An 18,511-nucleotide genomic window follows, 5' to 3' on the forward strand; every position below is an offset into this window, starting at 1 on the left:
TGCTTCAAAGAGTTTGCAAATAAGGTCTTCATCCCACATAACACTTACCACACCTAGTGCTTGCTACTTCTGAGTCAATGGGAATACTCTGAATAGCTGAAACTATACCAGACAGCAAAGATCTGGCCTTAATGGTTTCCAATACCTCTCCCCAAACAAATTCTAAAACTTTATGGAAATCACTTGTCTGGAATCCAACTTGTCTGGAATCTTTAAATTAGTTTCACCAGGGGAAGGAGACCAAATCCCTGAGGTAAGTGGGGAAATGGGATACCGGGAGGAAGCAGGAGAAGGAGAGTGCAAGAGGGGAGGACTCCTGTCTCAGACTGAGAAAGCAGGACAATCAGCGAGTTATCTTAAGTGCCTAGACACAAATGCAAGAAGCCTGGGAAACAAGCAGGGAGAACTGGAAGTCCTGGCACAGTCAAGGAACTATGATGTGATTGGAATAACAGAGAATTGGTGGGATAACTCGCATGACTGGAGTACGGTCATGGATGGATATAAACTGTTCAGGAAGGACAGGCAGGGCAGAAAAGGTGGGGGAGTTGCATTGTATGTAAGAGAGCAGTATGACTGCTCACAGCTCCAGTATGAAACTGCAGAAAAACCTGAGAGTCTCTGGATTAAGTTTAGAAGTGTGAGCAACAAGGGTGATGTCGTGGTGGGAGCCTGCTATAGACCACCAGAACAGAGGGATGAAGTGGATGAGGCTTTCTTCCGGCAACTAGCAGAAGTTACTAGATCACAGACCCTGGTTCTCATGGGAGACTTTAATCACCCCAATATCTGCTGGGAGAGCAATACAGCAGTGCACAGACAATCCAGGAAGTTTTTGGAAAATGTAGGGGACAATTTCCTGGACCAAGTGCTGGAAGAACCAACTAGGGGCAGAGCTCTTCTTGACATGCTGCTCACAAACAGAGAAGAGTTAGTAGGGGAAGCAAAAGTGGATGGGAACCTGGGAGGCAGTGACCATGAGATAGTCGAGTTCAGGATCCTGACACAAGGAAGAAAGGAGAGCAGCAGAATATGGACCCTAGACTTCAGAAAAGCAGACTTTGACTCCCTCAGGGAACTGATGGGCAGGATCTCCTAGGAGAATAACATAAGGGGGAAAGGAGTCCAGGAGAGCTGGCTGTATTTTAAAGAATCCTTATTGAGGGGGCAGGAACAAACCATCCCAATGTGTAGAAAAAACAGTAAATATGGCATGCGACTAGCTTGGCTTAACGGTGAAATCCTTGCTGATCTTAAACATAAAAAAGAAGCTTACAAGAAGTGAAAGACTGCACAAATGACCAGAGAGGAGTATAAAAATATTGCTCAGGCATGCAGGAGTGAAATCAGGAAGGCCAAATCACACTTGGAGTTGCAGCTAGCAAGAGATGTTAAGAGGAACAAGAAGGGTTTCTTCAGGTACGTTAGCAACAAGAAGAAAGTCAAGGAAAGTGTGGGCCCCTTACTGAATGAGGGAGGCAACCTAGTGACAGAGGATGTGGAAAAAGCTAAAGTATTCAATGCTTTTTTTGCCTCTGTCTTCACGAACAAGGTCAGCTCCCAGACTGCTGCACTGGGCAGCACAGCATGGGGAGGAGGTGACCAGCCCCCTGTGGAGAAAAAAGTGGTTCAGGACTATTCAGAAAAACTGGACGAGCACAAGTTCATGGGGCTGGATGCGCTGCATCTGAGGGTGCTAAAGGAGTTGGGAGATGTGATTGCAGAGCCATTGGCCATTATCTTTGAAACCTCATGGCGAACGAGGGAGGTCCCGGATGACTGGAAAAAGGCTAATGTAGTGCCCATCTTTAAAAAAGGGAAGGAGGAGGATCCGGGGAACTACAGGTCAGTCAGCCTCACCTCAGTCCCTGGAAAAATCATGGAGCAGGTCCTCAAGGAATCCATTCTGAAGCACTTAGAGGAGAGGAAAGTGATCAGGAACAGTCAGCATGGATTCATCAAGGGCAAGTCATACCTGACTAACTTAATTGTCTTCTATGAGGAGATAACTGGGTATGTGGATGAAGGGAAAGCAGTGGATGTGTTATTCCTTGACTTTAGCAAAGCTTTTGAAATGGTCTCCCATAGTATTCTTGCCAGCAAGTTAAAGAAGTATGGGCTGGATGAATGGATTATAAGGTGGACAGAAAGCTGGTTAGATCATCGGACTCAACGGGTAGCGATCAATGTCTCCACGTCTAGTTAGCAGCTGGTTTCAAGTGGAGTGCCCCAAGAGTCAGTCCTGGGGCCGATTTTATTCAATATCGGCATTAATGATCTGGAGGATGGCGTGGACTGCACTCTCAGCAAGTTTGCAGATGACACTAAACTGGGAGGAGTGGTAGATACACTGGAGGGTAAGGATAGGATACAGAGGAACCCAGAAAAATTAGAGGATTGGGCCAAAAGAAACCTGATGAGGTTCAACAAGGACAAATGCAGAGTCCTGCACTTAGGTCAGAAGAATCCCATTCACCATTACAGACTAGGGACCGAATGGTTAGGAAGCAGTTCTGCAGAAAAGGACATAGGGATTAGAGTGAACGAGAAGCTGGATATGAGTCAACAGTGTGCCCTTGTTGCCAAGAAGGCTAACGGCATTTTGGGCTGTATACGTACAGGCATTGCCAGCAGATCGAGGGATGTGATCATTCCCCTCTATTCGACATTGGTGAGGCCTCATCTGGAGTCCTGTGTCCAGTTTTGGGCCCCACACTACAAGAAGGATGTGGAAAAATTGGAAAGAGTGCAGCGAAGGGCAACAAAAATGATTAGGGGACTGGAGTACATGACTTATGAGGAGAGTGGCGAAGCACTGGAATGGTTCCCTAGGGAGGTGGTAGAATCTCCTTCCTTAAGAGTTTTTAAGGTCAGGCTTGATAAAGCCCTGGCTGGGATGATTTAGTTGGGAATTGGTCCTGCTTTGAGCAGGGGGTTGGACTAGATGACCTCTTGAGATCCCTTCAAACCCTGATATTCTATGGTAGAGATACCCTTGGTGTCTGTTCAGCACCTGTCACAATGGGGACCCTGATCTTGGTCAATGTCTGTGGAAAGCCCTGCACAACAAGGTGCCTGGTCTCAATCGAGGGCTCTGCAACTCCAGGCATTACAGGATCCCTGATTTTGTTTGGAGTCCTTGCAGCATCTGGCAAAATGTGGGGGCAGGATCTCTGTTAGGCTCTGTGCAGTGCCCAGTACAGTGGTGGGGCATGATCATGGTCAAGGTAACTGAAATGCCAGGCCCAAGAGGGACACAGATCTCAGTCGAGGTTTCTCAAGTACCCCGAACAATGGAGGCAGCTATCAGGGCTGCAGTCCTGTGCTGCCTGGCATAAAGGGGGTGGGGGGGGAGAAAGGGGCTGATCTCGATTCAGGTCTCAGCTTTACCTGGCACAATGGGGGGCCTGATGTCAGTTGCGGTCTCCACAGCACCTGTCACAACAGTGGGATCCGACCTCTGTTGGAGTCTCTGCAGCACCTGGCAGAACAGGGCCCAGATCTCAATTGGGGTCTCCGCAGCGCCTGGCAGAACAGGGCCCAGATCTCAATTGGGGTCTCCGCAGCGCCTGGCAGAACAGGGCCCAGATCTCACCTGGGGTCTCTGCAGCTCCTGGAACAAGAAGATCCCTGATTTTGTTTGCTGTCTCTGCAGCGCCTGGCACAATGGGAGCCTGATTTCACATGGTGTTGATGCAGGGCCTGGCACAACAGGGGCCAGGAGCTCAGTCAGGGTCACTGTAGCACCCAGCACAACAAGGTCCCTGCTCTCTGTAGGGGTCTGTACAGTTCCTGGCACCACCAGGGCCCTAAACTTGGTCAGGGTTTGTGCAGTGCCTACAAACGGCGGGACCTAATCTCAGGCAAGGCAAGGACACCTGGAGAAAAAAAGCAGGAAGATTTTTAAGAATTTGGTATCAATATTTCAGAACTGAGGAGAAACTAAATATTTGCCAATATAAGAGAGAAGGACCAACATATGGGGAGTTTTTGTTACCATTCAACAGTTCAAGAGAAAAGATTAGAAATTGGAGGGGATTATACAGGGATATTCAATCAACAACAGAAATGGACGGATTCTTCTTGCCTCTCACATTCACACGGGCAGCAGGGAGCCCTGGGAAAGGAGTGGGGCTGGAGTCTGAAGGTCACTTTCCATGCCAAAAGTGACCCCCCCCCAGAGATCTCTTTCCACGCCCTGTTGCCAAAAGAAAGTGACCCCTCCCCAGATGTCTCTGTGTCTCAGGGCCCCCCCAGCCCAGCGGTGTCCCTGTCTCAGGGCCCCCCCAGCCCAGCCCAGAGGTGTCCCTGTCTCAGGGCCCCCCCAGCCTCTGCCCAGTTCAGAAATCACTCGGGGGAACCATTTCCCACCCACACAAGGACAAATCCCTGCAGGTGAAAATGGGGGAAACACCCCAAACCTGAGATCTGAACTGGCCATTGGCGAAGGGCAGAGAAAATGGGGCACAATGGGGGGAGGGGAACAGGGAACTTCTCAGGGGTTTGGGGGAGGGGGGGTCACCCTGGGTGCTGCTCGTTGCTCTCTAGGGAGAAAGGGGGCAGGACGGGAGAGGAGGGGGGTCCCCACGGGGGGGGGCAGCGGTAAATCCGAGGGGATCTCAGCCCCCCCCTTTCTCTCCCCGCTCCTCGGGGGTCACCTGCTCCCCCCCCCCCCCGGCCATGTCCGGGCTGCACAGACATTTCCCCCCCGCCCCTTTCCCAGCCCCCAGCCCGGTCTCACCCCCCAGCCCCGCCCGGCCCCACGGGGGGGTTAATGCGGGACTCTCCCCCTCCCCGATCTGCGCATGCCCAGAGCCCCCACGGCACAAACCCTTCTCCGGCCCCGCGCGAGCCAGGCAGAGCCGGAGCGGCCCCGGCCCACGCGCGTTCACAGCCAGGCTCGCCCGCCTCCCTGCAACGTCACTTCCGGGCCAGGGGGGAGCCAGGAACTACATCTCCCAGCCTGCCCCGGGGGCTGCTTCCGCCCTCTCCAGCTCAGGCAAGGGAGGGGGGGGGTCAGCCGCTGTTACTGCGCATGCTCAGTGCGAGCCCCAGCGGGATTTGCAGCCCGGGCTGGATCAGCTGTGAGCGGCTGCTGCTCCCGGGGTCTGTGCGGAGGGGCCCGGCCGGGGGGGCTTTCTCCAGCTGGGCCCCGCCCCCTGGGCAGGTGATTAACAAGGGGCTGGGGGAGGCGCCTCTGCACAAGGGGGCACAGATCCCCCCCCGCCCTTGGGGCAGCTCCGAGCTGCGTTCACAGCAGTGACCCCTCTGCCCCCAGCTCCAGCCAGGGGCTGCCCCAGGGCCGGGGGGGTAGGAAGGGAGGGTTGAAAAATGAGATGGAGGGAGGGGTCGGACCGTGTGACCTGTGGGGAGATGGCCCTGCTCTGAGCAGGCAGGAGATCGCAGCATGGGAGGGGGGGGGTTAATGACATTCTCTGTGATTGTCACTTCAGTCTTAATTTGTCCTGAATTCCCCTTTTTCTCTAATGATCAAATACTGGGATAAAATCCAAGCAGATCCCTCCCCCCCCGCCCCCCGCCCTGCCCTTTTCTCTCCATGTCTTCATTCTCCTCCTTGGATTTTGCCCCATTTTCTCATTCTCAAAGGTGCGTTTAAAATCCCCTCAGCTCTGGGAAGTTTTCCCACCCGTTTGATCTGCAGCCAATGGTCCTTGTTTAGGTGGGAAATTGCTGCCCTGAGCCCTGCCCCACACTGGAAGGGGATTAGTGGGTGCAGTTTACGGGGAGCCTGGAAACACGGCTGGCTCTGGGGTGGGACAGGGCGGCCAGTCTCTGCCAGGAACAGGACACAGGACGGAAGGGAGAAGTGAGTGTTCTCAGTGGAGTAACCAGTCCCAGTTGCTACCCCCACCCCCAGCTTTCCCGTGCAGCTCCCCACAGCCACCAGTTGCCTGTCCCCTGCCCATCCCACGCTGCCGCCCCTCCCCACTCTCCGGGAGCATTCCTGCTCCAGACCCTCTCCCTGGCCTTCTTAAAACACCTTCACAAAGGGCTTCCTGGGAATGGTGCTGGTGGAGGGGGAACCATTACTGTCTGTGTGTGTGTATTGAACTTCTATAGACAGTCCTATCAAACTGTCCCAATTTTCTCGCGTATTACGTATCAATATAAAATCCCTTCAGATCTTGGTTGTTTTCTGTTATATTATCAAATATTTCTTTTTTGACCTATTTCCTCATCAATTCTCAAAGATAGATATAAAATATCCTGTGTGCAGTGCTGTAGTAGTCATGGTGGTCCTGGGATATTAGAGGCTGCCCCCTTGATGTATATACAAACATTTGATGTTATTCTCCATCCCATTCCTTATGACGCTTACCATGTTGTTAGCTTTTTCGGTGGCAGCTGTGAGAGTGGACTCTTTCCCTGAGCTGTCTACAGCAACATGCAGGTCCTTTTCTTAAGTTGTGTAGCCTGATCTTTGGCTTATGTATTAATTATATTGATTACTAAGAATTCCCAGTTATCACTTTGAGAGTTGACAGGTTCTTGTCTCAAGATCAGGCCTAGTATTATTAAATACAGTACACAGTTGCAACACTCATTATAGGAATGCTTTTATATTTACAGTAGTTTAATAATACATTTAGCAAAGTCACAAACGCTGTAACTCAGTAAGATAGAGATAATATAGAATGTAAATCTGAACATCCATATCCTCCCATCATCCCTTGCCGAACAACCTGAAATGTTCACCATTATCTTCCTCATCCCAATGACCTTCCTCATCATCACCAGTAGCCATCATCTTGGTACCTTCCTAAATCTCTCTCTTCTCCTGCATACAGGTTGGGATACAACTCTTATAATATGCTCTGTTGCGCTACTCAGTCTAATACATATTCAGTAGGGGTTTCTCCTCTGTTTCTTATTTGTATTTCCTCACCCTGCCGATGTTGGGGCATCCTTCTCTTGGGTTAGTGAGACCATTCATACAACTTATCATATTTGTCGCCATGGTACTCTTGCGGTGAGGTATCTGCGGACATTTTTATCCAAAAGCCAGCGTTAGCTCGTGTTCCTGTGGTTGGCAAGTGTCATCATGGGCCAAGTTCCCCCTCAGACACTCTATTTCCAGTTCCCCAAAACTTAGGGATGACCCGTAGGTGAGGTATCTGTGCCAGAGTTCATAGACCTCAAACCTTATGCTAACTGCTGAAGCCAATATCTTACCGGATACAAGCCTGTAGATTCCTTGCATTACTGCTGCATTAAATAAATGTTAAAGTTGGATCTATGGACTACAGTTGATAGTTAATTTTCCCCCAATGTATAAGTAGCTGCAGTTTTTCTCTCCAATGTGCATTGCTTTGCAATTAGAAAGACAAGGTGGGTGAGGTAATACTTTTCATTGGAGCCACTTCAGTTGGTCAGAGAGACAAATCTCTGAGCTACACAGAGCTCTTCTTCAGGAGAATATTCTAAAATATCGCAAACTTTTCCCTGGCTTTCTGTCTAGTTATGTGTTACTAATTTAATAGTCTCTAAGATTTTTTTTGCTGTCTTTCTAATTATAAAACATTAACATAAAATATCCTCTGATTTTAACCTTTGCTCAAATTCTTGAATATTGAAAGAAATTTTTTGCAGGTTTTCAATTTTCTTTTGATTTGTCAATAACATGAAATTCACTCAGATTCTACCTCTTTACCTACTATTGACTATCAGGGTAAAATCCCTCACTCTTATCCACTTTCCTTTCTATTTTCTTAAAATTCATCAAAAATTCCCCGGATTTCCACCCTTGTCGTTTTAAGGACTGAACATTGATGTCAAGCTGTCAAATTTTCCCTTTTTCCATGTAATTATTAAATGTCTATTAAAAAGCATCTCAGGTTTGGAGATGTTACCATGCTTAGTTGCAGCAACTTCTCCTGTTTTGGAGGGAATTTGTTGTCTTGAATCAGTCGCCATCCTGGCAGTTACAGGGTTTGAAATGATCAACTTCCCCCTCTCATTTGAGACTCATTTCTCTCCTCTTTTACCTCCATTAAAATGTTTGCTGATGAAAGTAATTTGCCCCATATTTAATACACATCAAAGCCAGAGGTCTCCCTCTGTTTGGGGGAAGGGTGTCTCCATGTGCGGCTGGTGATCCGGTCATTGGGGGAGGTCCCCCTTCTTCAGCCTCTCCCAGGAGCCCAGAGCACCCCCGCCGGGGGCCCCGGTGTGCCAGGCAACTGTGCTCCCGGCCCCAGTATGCAGAGCTCCTTGTGTGAGGGGGGGCTCTGGGTGGCCAAGTGGGGTGGCTACCCTGCAGGAGGCAGGCCAGCCAGCCAAGGCAGAGCGCTCTGGGAAGGGAACCCAGAGGGGGCCTGGCCTGGGGGTGGAGTGTGGGTGGGGCCATGCTAGGCTGTTTGGGAAGGCACAGCCTACCCTTGCCTAGGATTCCTGCTACCCATGGGTGTCTCTAATCTGCTCACAGGGCAGTTGGCTGGACCCTTTTCGTCGGGGAGCACAGGACGGGGGCTCAGTCTGTGCCTGGCTCCTTGCTGCCCAGGCTGGATCCAGAGTGGCTGAGAATCTCCCTGCTACTGTATTAGCCCCTCACTTCCCCCTCACCACGTTCACCAGCAGTATCCCAAACCCCCATGACGAATGGTCTCCATGAGGGGTTGCTTCGCCCAGTGCTGAGATGTTGTCTCTGGGGTGGGTCCCTATTGGCCATTATCTGCCAGTCACCAGGCATGAAAATTTCTTAAATTTGTCTCCTCCATGCCATCCATTCTCCTGTTAAAGAAGCATCGGCCAGGGCTCCCCCCACCTGTGTGAATGGCTGGCAGGGGCTGCTGATAACTTTCTATCCATTTATCAATTACTGATGCGAAATCACGACAGGCTTTGCTTCTCTCCTCGTTTTCAGAACTGCTGAAACTTCAGGTTTTGGAGGGACAACTGTTGCTGTGAATCCTTCTTGGAAGAAAGGGGAGAGGGAGTGAGGGAGGAGGAAAGGACTCTGGCCTCCTCCCTCCTGACCCATGTTTCTGGTCTCACTGAGACCAGCGTTACTCAAGAGACACTTCAAGGAAGATTATGGAGTGACTCCAGATTAACATGGGTTCAAATAAAATCAGGATATCTCCCTGTGGGGAGGGGGTTTCAGTTGCTGCTAAAGGGGGGAGGGGAAAGCCCTCAGTCTCTGTCTGACTCTCGCTTTCCTCAGGATATTGGGGTTGAGCTTCCTGGTTCAGACACTGCTGCCTGAATTGTGATCTGGGAGCCCAGACTGAGCAGCTGCTGCTCCTCCAGTGGGGTCTGGGCTTGGGAGTGACTTAGAGCAAAGCTTCCTCTGTGCCCAAGCAAGATGAGGACTTTCCCCAGCTGTAATTAGCTCCATGGGCCAGCCCTTGGCTCTGCCCACATCAACATCTGAGCCAGATACTCCAGGGAACTTGCTGGGGATGGGCATGAAAGTGACTCTGCACAAATAGCCCCTCGTCACCTCACATCTCTCCTCCCCTTAGCAATTGCAAGAGCTGATCCAGCCATAGGAGAGCGGACACCCAGGAATAGCTGTCTGTCTACCAGAGGGGGAGGGACAGGAGATGGGGAAACACAAGGAGAAAAGGGAGAGAGAGATTGATAGGGGCAGTGGGAGAAATAATTGAGGAGAGAGATTCCTAGATCTCTAACCTGCCCCCCCCCCCCACCACTTACTGCAACAAGGTGAGGTGCAGGGAGAGGAAAAGCCGATTCCTGACACTTTCTGTGGCCCAGCTGTGGGAGTGTGCTGCCCTGGGGATAATGTTAGGGGAAATTCCCCAAGTCATTACTGTTGTTCTGCTCTTGTCTTGTATTTGGTTCCCAGACTTTATTAGTGGGAGGGTTTCAAAATGTCTCCGTTGTTTAGTGCTAGTGGGGTGGCCAGGTCAGAGGTGTAATAAAATGACCAAACATTTCCCCAGAATAGAATCGTAGAACGGTTGGGCTGGAATGAACAATGAAGGGTCATCTAGTCCAGCCCCCAACACTGAGATGTTTGTCCAACCTGTCCTTAAAAACCTCCAATGATGATTCCACAGCCTCCCTTGGTAACCTATTCCAGTACTGAACTAGCCTTCATTACAATTGAGTCGCATGGCTGGCTCAGATTCAATCTCTGATCCATTGTAACTCCCAGATCCTTTTGAATAGTACTGCCCCCAGCCAGTTAGTCCCCAGTTTCTAGTTGTGCATTGGATTGTTCTTCCCTGAAATGTAGTACTTTGCACTTGTCTTTACTGAATTTAATCTTGTTCATTCAGATCAATTCTCTAATTTATAAAGTCATTTTGAATTCTAATCCTGTTCTCCAACGTGTTTGCAACTCTTCTCAGCTTGGTGTCATCCTCAAATTTAATAAGCACACTCTCCATTCCATGATCCAAGTCTTTAATAAAAATATTGAATGGTACCAGAGTGAGGATTGGCTCCTGTGGGACTGCATTAGATACATCCTCCCATTTTGTCAGCGAGCCATTAATAATTACTCTTTGAGTACAGACTTTCAAGTACACAACATTTCCCTTGTTAGCTGATGAGAATGTCATGGGGTCTGCTGTCAAAAGTCTTACTAAAATTAAGATATGTCATGTCTATGGTGTCATAGGGCCAGTACCCCTGTTAAAGCAGGAATTAGATTGGTTTGGCATTGTTTGTGTTCGATAATCTACGCTGGCTATATCTTATCACTTTACTATCCTCTAAGTGCTTATACATTGATTGTTTAATACATTTTTCTTTCTGGGTATCTAAACTAGGCTTGACTGGCCTCTATTCCCCAGGTCTTCGTTGTTCCCTTTTTGGAAGACAGGTTTTATGTTTGCCCTTCTCCAGTCTTGTGGGACCTCACCATCCTCCTGGAGTTGTCAGAGATCATTGTTAACTGTTCCAAGATTGCTTCAGCTAATTCCTGGAGTAGTGTAGAACTGATAAATGAAATTGTTTTTAATTTATTAATGTAACTTCTGTTCACCATCCACACTACACTTGCCTACACTGTAACTTCTGTTCCATATTGTAATTCAAACCCCATTTTAAAACACTCACTCCATTTTGTAAAAGCTTCCTCCAACCTTCATTTTTGCAAACCCTGCTGTAATCTTATTAGTTTAGTTTAAACGTGTGAATGAGGTATGTATGGATGACAGAATCAACCTCCAGCCCCAGCCTGTCCTGATGAGATAAAGTTCAAATACCAACGGCTGAAGACCTAGACAACAGCCCTAAACAAAGTAAGAAGCATCCACCTTAAAAAGAAAAGGACAACAGAACAACAGAAGGAAGATCAAAGCCAGCTTCAAGGCTGAAAGTCACGCCTGCAATTGATGGGTGATCAATCCAAACCCAGAGGCAGCGTGACACAGCAAGACCTATAGACTTTGAATCCAAACTAAAAGCCTATAAAAAAGAAGGGTGAGATGAAAGACTCTGGGTAACATTCTGCTGCCAACATGGAAGGACATCGATTCCTGCCCAACAGAGATCCAGCTTGTCCTTGTGCCCGGCTTTCCTGGTCAGTTTGCCGCCACAAGCTACGAACCCAAGCTACAAAATCAAGCTATGAACTTAAGCTATCTTCAGGACTGGTAACTATGCAGCAGCTGCAGAACATCTGATGGATGTGTGTGTGTATAGGTATTAGGTATAATGTGTGTGTATAAGAATTAAGACATTAGTTATTAGTCATAAATCAAATTATCATAATAAATGTGATATCTTTGTCTTGCCCCCTGAAAAGATCCTGTGTAGTTTTGTCTGTACAACAGTAGCCCAGGATGAATTTAATTAGGCCCTGCTGACTTTGAAAAAATATTTACAGAAATTAAATTTATTAGCCTCTTATTTCCCCATTGTGGTTTCTGTTCCTTCCCCCTCTTGGTTAAGAATAATTAAGTATCTGATCATAATTACATTTTTTTAGTGAATGCAAAAAGGTATTAAAAACCTCCATCTTGTTGATGTCATCTATTATTAGCTCCTTTTCTTCTCTGGTAAGTAATACTTTCCTTCCCCTGTCTCTTGCTCCTAATATATTTATAGAACCCTTATCTTATTGCCTTTTTTGTGTCACTTCCAAGGTGTAACTCAGTTTGTGACTTAATCTTTCTGATTTTGTCCCCACATGCTTGTGCAGGTCTTTTGTACTCATCCATAGCAATTTGTCCATGATGCCACTTTTTATAGGATTCCTTTTTATTTTCTGGTCATGAAAGAGCTTATGGTAGAGCCATATTGGTTGCCACTCAACAAAGAAATCTTTGTGTCATTGTTGATAGTTCTCTGAAAACATCCACTCATTATGCAGTGACCTTCAAAAAAACCTAACCAAATGTTAGGAACCGTTCAGGAAGTGGTAGTGGTAAGGGGTGAGGGATAGCTCAGTTGTTTGAGCATTGGCCTGCTAAACCCAGGGTTGTGAGTTCAATTTTTGAGAGGGCCATTTAGGGATCTAGGGCAAAAATGTGTCTGGGGAGTGGTCCTGCTTTGAGCAGGGGGTTGGACTAGATGATCTCCTGAGGTCTCTTCCCACCTTCATATTCTAAAGCAGAAAATATCATAATGCCACTACATAAATCCATGGTGTGCCACCTTAAATACTGTGTGGAGTTCTGGTCACCCCATCAAAAAAAAGGATGAATTGGAAAAGGTGAAGAGAAGGACAACAAAAATGATGAGGGTTATAAAACAGCTTCCCTATGAGGAGAGAGGAAAATGACTGGGAAAGTCCAGCTTGGAAAAGAGATGACTAAGGGGGGATATGATAGAGGTCTATAAAATTATGACTGGTGTGGAAAAAGTGGATAAGGAAGTGTTATTTACCCCCTTCACATAACACAAGAACCAGGGGTCATGTGATGAAATTAATTAGCAGCTGGTTTCAAGCGGAGTGCCCCAAGAGTCAGTTCTGGGGCCGATTTTATTAAATATCTTCATTAATGATCTGGAGGATGGCATGGACTGCACTCACAGCACGTTTGCAGATGACACTAAACTGGGAGGAGTGGTAGATATGCTGGAGAGTAGGGATAGAATACAGAGGGACCTAGACAAATTAGAGGATTGCGCCAAAAGAAACCTGATGAGATTCAACAAGGACAAGTGCAGAGTCTTGCACTTAGGACAGAAGAATCCCATTCACTGTTACAGACTAGGGACCGAATGGCTAGGAAGCAGTTCTGCAGAAAAGGACCTAGGGGTTACAGTGGATGAGAAGCTGGATATGAGTCAACAGTGTGCCCTTGTTGCCAAGAAGGCTAATGGCCTTTTGGGCTGTATACGTATGGGCATTGTCAGCAGATCCTACCCCTTCTCCATCCCCCAGCCCCATTACCATGCCACTCAGACCAGTGTGTCTGGCTCCGTGCAGCTCCAGACACGTTGCTGCCATGCTCCCCCATGGAGCCCCCAGCACTCCCCGCCCAGCACCTGCCTTCCAGATTTGAATACCTCAAAATTCAGGAGCGCTCAAGCTGAGTTTGGGCAGCTGTTACTTCATTTCTCCCAAATCAAATCTACTGATCCTCTGTAACTTGCTGTAGAAGAAGTAGGATAAAATTGAGCAAGAAATGCTTATTAGGACTGGAATTGCTATTTTCAACAGCCATTGCCTTTTTGTTTGTTTAAAAGGAAGAGTGATATTGCATTGGCAAATTCCCCATAGAAACAAGGAGTGGAACAAAAGAATAATAAAGGCACCTCAACTTTTCCTCATTTATGGAGGACAGTCTTATAATACGCATCCAGATATCCTCCAATCACACAAGCTGAAAATTGTTCCACTTTACTGCAGCTCTGTAACCATATGGGAACCAATCTTGTCTGTGTTTTGTGCACATCCAAAATTCCTCCTGAATGACCCGCCCTGGGAAAGAGTTACCAGTGACCCAGGGCTGGGGCAGCAGGAGGTGTGGGTGGGGGTACTCGTTGGGGGGAGCCCAGGGCTGGGGCAGCAGCGGGGTAGGGGGAGGGCACTGGTGGGGAGGAAAGGGAGAAGCCCAGCACTGGGGCAGCAGGTGGGTGGGGGGACAGCCCAGGACTGGAGCAGCAGGGTGGTACACGGGCGAGCCCAGGGCTGGGACGGGGGGCAGCCAAATTTTTTTTTGTTTGGAGCAGCAAAAAACCTAAAGCGGGCCCTGCCAGGTTCCCCCAGCTGCCGGAGCCCCGGGCCCTTTAATTTGACCCTGAGGGTTCCCAGCCACCTCTTCAGCTGGGAGCCCCGAGTTGATTTAAAATAAAGTATCATCTCCCCGCCCCCAACCTTCCTTTTTGGCCCACAGCTGTTTTGGTGGGGCGGCACTGGGGACGGAGGGTTTATTTCCGCAAGGCTGAGTGGCCCTGGGGCAGGTGTTTCTGCAGGGCCGGGAGGTTTCAGCCTTCAGCTGTTTTCTTTGGAGTAATGTGGCCCTAACCACTTTATGAGTTGTGCAGGGCTGGAGTAGCCCATATAATTCCCAGGACGGCCATCAGTGGTGACGCATGCTCCATTACACCAAGACTTAGCTGCAAGGAAGGCTCTCTCTGTCTTGAATAGCACTTAGAAGGATTGTGCTGACAGATCTTTTATTTTTATGAAAAGAGATGCAAAAAAAGGAGCCAATAGAGACATTAGGTTCAGCAAGGAACAACTGAGAGGCCAAGCCAAGATCTCCTGGTTAGTAGGAAGGCTCTTCAGCCAGCTGTTTCCAAAGATCACTATCTAGATGCCTATTAACAGCCATTGCAGATGTTCACCACAAAACAGACAAAGAGATGCCGAAATAGAGTTCTCCACTGCCTGCAGACATCAAGCTACCAGGAGTTCTGTGCACAGAGAGGCCTCTGCTGGTGGAAAGATGCTTTGGTAGAGACTCTTCTGACACCAGCCGTGGTCATATAGTGTTTAGCACTCTTTGCTGTGGCATCAACATCCACGGATGAAAGTTCAGTTATGGGGACATTTTTCTTGTCTCCACATTTGTCTAGTGGCTCCTTTCAACACTTGTCACCAAAAAGGCCTGTTTCTTTTGCAAGCAATGTACAGCTAGGCAAAAGCAGTCTTCTCCATTTCCTGAAAAGATCAACCAAGCCATGGAGAGAGGAGACATTCAGCCAGGGTTTGTCATAACTATAAAAGGAAAGATAACAGCCCTCCTGTGTACTATACTATAAAATCCCTCCTGGCCAGAGACTGGCCAGACACACCAAAATCCCTTTACCTGTAAAGAGTTAAGAAGCTCGGGTAACCTGGCTGACACCTGACCCAAAGGACCAATAAGAGGACAGGATACTTTCAAATCTTGGTGCGGGGGAGGCTTTGTTTGTGTGCTCTTTGTTTTGGGGGCTGCTCGCTCTTGGGACTAAGAGGGACCAGACATGAATCCATGCTCTCCAAATCTTTCTGAACCAGACGCTCATATTTCAAACTTGTAAGTAACAGCCAGGAAAGGTGTGTTAGTTTTATCTTTGTTTTCTCAACTTGTAAATGTTCCTTTTGCTAAAGAGTTTCTCTCTGTTTGCTATCAAGGATCAGAGGGGCAGCCGTGTAAGCCTGGATCTGTAAAAGCAGCAAAGAATCCTGTGGCACCTTATAGACTAACAGACGTTTTGGAGCATGAGCTTACGTGGGTGAATACCCACTTCGTCAGATGCATGTGGTGGAAATTTCCAGGGGCAGGTATATACATGCAGGCAAGCTAGAGATAATGAGGTAGTTCAATCAGGGAGGATGAGGCCCTGTTCTAGCAGTTGAGGTGTGAAAACCAAGGGAGGAGAAATTGGTTCTGTAATTGGCAAGCCATTCACAGTCTTTGTTTAATCCTGAGCTGATGGTGTCAAATTTGCAGATGAACTGAAGCTCAGCAGTTTCTCTTTGAAGTCTGGTCCTGAAGTTTTTTTGCTGCAAGATGGCCACCTTAACGTCTGCTATAGTGTGGCCAGGGAAGTTGAAGTGTTCTCCTACAGGTTTTTGTATATTGCCATTCCTAATATCTGATTTGTGTCCATTTATCCTTTTCCGTACATACTGTCCAGTTTGGCTGATGTACATAGCAGAGGGGCATTGCTGGCATATGATGGCGTATATTACATTGGTGGATGTGCAGGTGAATGAACCGGTGATGGTGTGGCTGATCTGGTTAGGTCCTGTGATGGTGTCGCTGGTGTAGATATGTGGGCAGAGCTGGCATCGAGGTTTGTGGCATGGATTTGTTCCTGAGCTAGAGTTACTATGGTGCAGTGTGCAGTTACTGGTGAGAATATATTTCAGGTTGGCAGGTTGCCTGTGGGCAAGGACTGGCCTGCCACCCAAGGCCTGTGAAAGTGTGGGATCATTGTCGAGGATGGGCTGTAGATCCCTGATGATGCGTTGGAAAGGTTTTAGCTGGGGACTGTATGTGATGGCCAGTAGAGTCCTGTTGGTTTCTTTCTTGGGCTTGTCTTGCAGTAGGAGGCTTCTGGGTACACGTCTGGCTCTGTTGATCTGTTTCCTTATTTCCTCCTGCGGGTATTGTAGTTTGGAGAATGCTTGGTGGAGATTTTGTAGGTGTTGGTCTCTGTCTGAGCGGTTAGAGCAGATGCGGTTGTACCTCAGTGCTTGGCTGTAGACAATGGATCGTGTGATGTGCCCGGGATGGAAGCTGGAGGAATGAAGGTAGGCATAGCGGTCAGTAGGTTTTCGGTATAGGGTGGTGGTAATGTGACCATCACTTATTTGTACCGTGGTGTCTAGGAAGTGGACCTCCCGTGTAGATTGGTCCAGGCTGAGGTTGATGGTGGGGTGGAAGCTGTTGAAATCGTGGTGGAATTTTTCCAGAGACTCCTTCCCAGGGGTCCAGATGATGAAGATGTCATCAGTGTAGCGTAGGTAGAGAAGGGGCGTGGGTGGACGAGAGCTGAGGAAGTGTTGTTCCAGGTCGGCCATAAAAATATTGGCATATTGTGGGGCCATGCATGTTCCCATAGCGGTGCCACTGATCTGGAGATATATATTGTCATCAAATTTGAAATAATTGTGTGTGAGGATAAAGGCACAGAGCTCAGCAGCCAGTTGTGCTGTGGCATCATCAGGGATACTGTTCCTGACAGCTTGTATTCCATCTGTGTGTGGGATGTTTGTGTAGAGAGCCTCTACATCCATGGTGGCTAGGATGGTGTTTTCTGGAAGGTCACCAATGCATTGTAGTTTCCTCAGGAAATCAGTGGTGTCACGGAGATACCTGGGAGTGCTGGTGGCATAGGGTCTGAGTAGAGAGTCCACATATCCAGACAGTCCTTCAGTGAGAGTGCCAATGCCCGAGATGATGGGGCATCCAGGATTTCCGGGTATGTGGATCTTGGGTAGTAGATAGAATAACCCTGGTCGGGGCTCTAAGGGTATGTTGATTTGTTCCGGTGATAGTGTAGGGAGTGTCCTGAGTAGATGGTTCAGTTTCTTAGTGTATTCCTCAGTGGGATCCGAGGAGAGTGGCCTGTAGAATTTGGTATTGGAGAGTTGTCTGGCGGCCTCCTTTTGGTAGTCAGACATGTTCATGATGACAACAGCACCTCCTTTATCAGCCTCTTTGATGATAATGTCTGGGTGGTTTCTGAGGCTGTGTATGGCACTGCGTTCTCCACGATTTAGGTTATGAGGCAAGCGATGTTGTTTTTCCACAATTTCTGCCTGTGCACATCGGCGGAAGCATTCAATGTAGAGGTCCAGACTGTCATTTCGACCCTCAGGAGGAGTCCATGTGCAGTTGTTCTTCTTGTGCTGTTGGTGGGAGGGTACCTGTGTATCAGTGGGCTATTCAGTGTTGTCCTGAAAGTATTCTTTGAGTCGGAGACGGTGAAAGTAGTCTTCCAGATCGCCGCAGAACTGTATCATGTTGGTGGGGGTGGCAGGGCAGAAAGAGAGTCTCCGAGATAGGACAAACTTTTCTTCTGGGCTGAGTGTGTAGTTGGATATATTGACGATATTGCTGGGTGGGTTAGGGGTACCACGGTTGTGGCCCCATGAGGCAGGTAGGAGTTTAGACAGCTTACAGTCCTTTTTCCTTTGTAGAGAGGTGAAGTGAGTAATGTAGATCTCCTGTCTTATTTTAGTGAAGTCTGTTTGTATGGAAATTTGGTTATTTATGAGAGTCTGCAGGTTGGAGAGCTCTTTTTTGATGTTTTCCTGTTTGCTGTATAGGATGCTGATCAGGTGGTTCCTCAGTTTCTTTGATAGAGTATGGCATAATCTCTCACTGTGGTCTGTGTAGTATGTAGATAGCAGTGGATTTTTTACCTTTAGTCCATTGGGTATGATGTCCATCTGTTTGCATTTGGAAAGGAAGATGATATCTGTCTGTATTTGTGCAAGTTTCTTCATGAGGTTGATGGATTTCCACTCCATATGGCTAAATGCAGTGCCTTGGATGGTGTCAAGTATCAGAGGGGTAGCCATGTTAGTCTGGATCTGCAAAAGCAGCAAAGAATCCTGTGGCACCTTATAGATTAACAGACATTTTGGAGCATGAGCTTTCGTGGGTGAATACCCACTTCCTCAGAT

At 48.1% G+C, this 18,511-nt stretch overlaps 3 protein-coding genes across 5 annotated transcripts in view; 1 reads left to right on the top strand and 2 right to left on the bottom strand.

Moving 5' to 3' along the window:
• LOC127039349 (zinc finger protein 154-like) overlaps positions 1 to 15,876 on the top strand; it is a 197,641-nt gene extending 181,765 nt beyond the window's left edge. For both annotated transcript variants that reach the window (XM_050932903.1, XM_050932902.1), the window contains exon 12: positions 14,603 to 15,876. The gene's annotated coding sequence lies outside the window, so the exon portion shown is untranslated. The remainder of the gene's footprint in view (positions 1 to 14,602) is intronic.
• Positions 1 to 18,511, bottom strand: part of LOC127039371 (zinc finger protein 883-like) — a 341,025-nt gene that overhangs the window by 277,956 nt on the left and 44,558 nt on the right. The window contains exon 2 of the mRNA XM_050932960.1: positions 3,391 to 3,613. The gene's annotated coding sequence lies outside the window, so the exon portion shown is untranslated. The remainder of the gene's footprint in view (positions 1 to 3,390; positions 3,614 to 18,511) is intronic.
• LOC127039346 (zinc finger protein 883-like) overlaps positions 1 to 18,511 on the bottom strand; it is a 205,128-nt gene that overhangs the window by 142,059 nt on the left and 44,558 nt on the right. The window contains exon 2 of one of the 2 annotated variants that reach the window (XM_050932877.1): positions 3,391 to 3,613. The exons of the other annotated variant lie outside the window; for it this stretch is intronic. The gene's annotated coding sequence lies outside the window, so the exon portion shown is untranslated. The remainder of the gene's footprint in view (positions 1 to 3,390; positions 3,614 to 18,511) is intronic. 2 annotated transcript variants of the gene reach the window in all.

This window comes from Gopherus flavomarginatus, chromosome 23 (genome assembly GCF_025201925.1).
Source record: "Gopherus flavomarginatus isolate rGopFla2 chromosome 23, rGopFla2.mat.asm, whole genome shotgun sequence".
Lineage (NCBI taxonomy): Eukaryota > Metazoa > Chordata > Testudines > Testudinidae > Gopherus > Gopherus flavomarginatus.